The sequence below is a fragment of the Lactuca sativa genome, chromosome 5, assembly GCF_002870075.4.
Source record: "Lactuca sativa cultivar Salinas chromosome 5, Lsat_Salinas_v11, whole genome shotgun sequence".
Taxonomy (NCBI): Eukaryota; Viridiplantae; Streptophyta; class Magnoliopsida; order Asterales; family Asteraceae; genus Lactuca; species Lactuca sativa.
In genome coordinates this window covers 365,268,842-365,273,119 of record NC_056627.2, presented here as the reverse complement: position 1 = coordinate 365,273,119, position 4,278 = coordinate 365,268,842, and the positions used below count along the sequence as shown (strand labels likewise).

At 42.5% G+C, this 4,278-nt stretch overlaps 1 non-coding gene across 1 annotated transcript; it reads left to right on the top strand.

Moving 5' to 3' along the window:
- The first annotated feature begins 3,932 nt into the window (after positions 1-3,932).
- LOC111920572 (small nucleolar RNA R71) lies at positions 3,933-4,039 on the top strand. Its single transcript, XR_002859927.2, has one exon. It is a non-coding gene; the product is annotated as a small nucleolar RNA R71 (small nucleolar RNA).
- The last annotated feature ends 239 nt before the right edge of the window (positions 4,040-4,278 follow it).

Genomic DNA, 4,278 nt, shown 5'->3' with positions numbered 1-4,278 from the left:
ATGGTCCCATGAAGTCAATTCCCCACACATCGACACCTCGCATACTTGGATACTATGTTGTGGCATTTCATTTCGAGATGAAATGTTACCCACCCTTTGACAAGCATCACATTTTTTGACAAATTGGGTTGCATCTTTAAAAATTGTGGGCCAATAAAACCCAATGTCAAAGATCTTCTTTGCCGTGTAGTGTGCTCCATGATGTCCACCCGTGGGACCGCTATGACAATGCTCTAGTATTTTCCGGCTTTCCTTCCCAAATACACATATGATCCCATCCACACAGCTTCGGAAGAGGTATGGCTAATCCCAAAAGTAATATTTTAATTCAGCAAAGAATTTCTTCTTTTGTTGACTGCTAAAATCTTTCGGGATGTATTTTGTAGCTAAATAATTAGTTATGTCCGCGAACCATGGCTCTTCTCCCACTGTCACCATAATGTACTCGTCCGGGAAGTCGTCTCCAACTTTATCTTCTTGCAATTGCGGGTTCTCAAGCCTGGACAAGTGGTCAGCTGCTACATTCTCCATTCCCTTCTTGTCTCGTATCTCTATGTCAAATTCTTGAAGAAGTAGCACCCATCATATCAGTCTTGGCTTGGCATCCTGTTTGGAAAACAAATACTTGATAGCCGAGTGGTCAGTAAAAACAGTAGTTTTAGATAAAACTAAATAAGGGCGGAATTTGTCAAAGGCATACACCACATCTAATAATTCTTTTTCAGTGGTGGTGTAATTTTCTTGGGCTGGGTTTAGAGTCTTGCTAGCATAATATATGGGTTGAAAGTGCTTATCAACCCTTTGACCAAGGACAACTCCTAATGTATAGTCACTAGCATCACACATAATCTCAAAAGGTAAGTTGCAATTTGGTGCAATAATGATCGGGGCATTAGTTAGTTTTTCCTTTAAAAATTCAAATGCCTCTAAACATTCTTTAGTAAAATTAAATGGTGCATCTTTTAGTAGCAATTGGGTTAGAGGTCTAGTTATTTTGGAAAAATCTTTTATGAAACGCCGGTAAAAACCCGCGTGTCCTAGAAAACTCCTAATGCCCTTCACATTAGTTGGTGGGGGTAATTTGGCAATAGTGTCTATCTTTGCCCTATCCACTTCAATTCCCATTTTGGAAATCTTGTGGCCCAACACTATACCCTCCTTGACCATAAAATGACATTTCTCCCAATTGAGGACCAAATCGGTTTTTTCACACCTAGCAAGCATTAAATCAAGATTAGTGAGACAATCATGGAAAGAAGATCCAAAAACGGAAAAACCGTCCATAAAAACTTCCATGAATTTTTCCATCATATCGTGGAATATGGCTGTCATACACCTTTGAAAAGTCGCGGGTGCATTGCATAACCCAAAAGGCATGCGTCTATAAGCAAAAGTCCCACTTGGGCAAGTGAATGTGGTCTTTTCTTGGTCCATTGGCTCTATGGGTATTTGAAAATAACCCGAAAATCCATCTAGAAAGAAATAATAGCTATGGCCCGATAGTCTTTCTAACATTTGATCAATAAAAGGTAAGGGAAAATGGTCTTTACGAGTGGCATCGTTTATCTTTCGTTAATCGATGCACACTCTCCAACTGGTTACCGTTCGTGTCAGAATTAGCTCGTTCTTTTCGTTGGTTATGACCGCATCCCTCCTTTCTTGGGCACCACTTGGACCGGACTTACCCATGGACTGTCGGAAATGGAATATATAATTCCCGCATCTAAGATTTTGACCACTTCCTTATTGACTACTTCTTGCATTTTCGGGTTTAGTCTTCTTTGGTGCTGTACAACCGGCTTTGCTCCTTCTTCCAGATTGATCTTGTGGGAGCAATAGGATGGGCTTATTCCCTTTATGTCGGTGATGCTCCATGTTATGGCCCGTTTCCGCTTCTTCAACACTTGCACGAGCTCTTCTTTTTCAGAATTGGTCAAGTCAGAGGCTATAATTACTGGCTTTTGGTTGCCTTCTTCGAGAAAAGCATACCCCAAATGATCTGGTAAAGTTTTAAGCTCCGATTTTTGGTTCTGACTGTTGGACTCGCCGAGTACAGGTAGGATACTCGGCAAGTTTGTGGTTGTATTCACAACTTCTGCCTTTTCTTCAGAGGTACTCGGCGAGTAGATCGGTTCTACTCGGCGAGTAGGACTGTCAGTGTTCTTCAATAATTCTTCATAGTCGGCTTCTTCCAACAGTCTTTCAATTTCCATCAAGTCTTTTTCTGGATCAAATTCTTCATCCTCAGTTGTGATCTTGATGGAATCTTCAGTTATGTATTCCTCTAATAATTTGTCTAACATATCAATTGAGAATGCCGTGTCGTCACTATTCCTTGAATACTTCATGGCTTGGTCCACCCCAAATGTGACTGAATCTTCTCCTACCCGCAAGGTGAGCTTTGAGTCCCTCATGTCTACTATAGCACTTGCCGTGTTGAGGAAGGGTCTTCCAAGGATGATTGGCACTTGTGGATCCACCTCCATGTCTAAAATGATAAAATCAGCGGGAAAGACGAATTTGTCCACCTTGACTAATATGTCTTCACATATGCCTCTTAGGAAGGTAACTGTCTTGTTTGCCAAGTGTATTGCCATGCGAATTGGCCTCGGTTCCGGGAGATCCAGCTTCTTAAATAATGAATATGGCATTAGATTCACACTTGCTCCCGAATCGGCTAAGGCATGAATGGTGGTCAAGTTGCCAAATTGGCAAGGTAAAGTTAAACTCCCCGGATCACCTTTCTTCTTTGGTAGCTTATTTAGCATAGCAGCTGAGCAGTTTTCATTGAGTACTACCTTCTTCACTTCTTCCATCTTCCTTCTATTAGTGAGAAGTTCCTTAAGGAACTTTGCATACTTGGGCATTTGCATGACGGCTTCAATGAAGGGTATGTTGATTTCAAGAGTCTTGATATGATCTAGAAACTTCTGATACTCCTCTTCCTGCTTCTCCTTCTTAGCTCGGGCTGGGTATGGCATGGGAGGCTGGTAAAGTTTTTCAGGAATCTATGCGGTGGATTTTGTGATGTACTCGCTGAGTCCATACGTGGTACTCGGCGAGTAGGGCTGTCAGATTGCATTTCTTGGTTTTCTGCTTGCTTTTTTACCTCCTCCTTCTGTGATTTCTTGGATGAATCAGTCTGAATAGGTGCCAGGGGAGTGATTATCTTCCCACTTCTTGTTGTGACTATGTTTATGTGCGCGCCTCGTGGGTTATTTTCAGTTTTGCTAGGAAGTTCGCCCGGTGACCTTTGGTTGATTTGTTGAGCAAGTTGCCCAAGCTGTGTCTCTATATTGTGGATAGATGCTTGCTGGTTCCTAAGCATGGTCCTTGTTTCTTGTATTGCAACATCATGGTCACTATGTCTTTTTTCTGAAGCAGCTACAAATTTGGTGAGCATTTCTTCCAAGCTTGGCTTCCTTTCTTGCACCGGCTCCTCCTTTTAGTAGAACCCTCTCCCTTTTTGCCTAAACCTTTCCTCCTTGGCTTTCTTGTACTCTTCATAAGGGAGCTAATCTTTCTTTTGTTTGCGCCAGTCTTCATCATATCGGTCTCCACTTGAGTAACACACTTGCGCCTTCTTGTTGCCATTCTCATCTAAATCACAGTCTCTAGTGAGGTGAGGCCCATTGCAGTTTTCACAACCCACCCGAATAGCATGGATTGTTTGATCCATCTTATCCATCCTCCTATCCATGGTTTTTAGCATAGCCATGACCGCGGATAAGTCTTCAGTAGCTGCATAAGCGGCTCCCCTAGTGACATCATGTCTAGGGTTGTGGTATTCTCTAGAGTGTTTAGATAATTCTTCAATCAATTCTTTGATCACCGGGGGCGGCTTATTTGTGAGCGGGCCTTGCGAGTCTAGTAACTTCCTGGTTGTGACATTAACTCCATCATAGAAGATGGATACTTCTTGCTGGCTGTTTAGGTCATGGTGTGGGCAGTTTCTTAGTAAGCTCTTGTACCTCTCCCATGCTTCGTATAGCGACTCTCCAGCTTGTTGTTCAAAGTTAGCAATGGCCTTCTTCAACTTGGCTATCTTGGAAGGTGGGCAAAAGTGATCAATGAATTCTTCTTTCATCTTGGCCCAAGTGGTGACTGATCCGGGGGGAAGTGACTTGAGCCAGTCTTTTGCAGCACCTTTGAATGTCACCGGGAGCATACGAAGTAGCTGAGTCTTGCGGGGCACATTTGGAACATTGAAGTAATCAGCTACATCATTGACTTTGTCCAAATGCTTGTAGGCATCTTCATGGTCTTTTCCATAAAAAG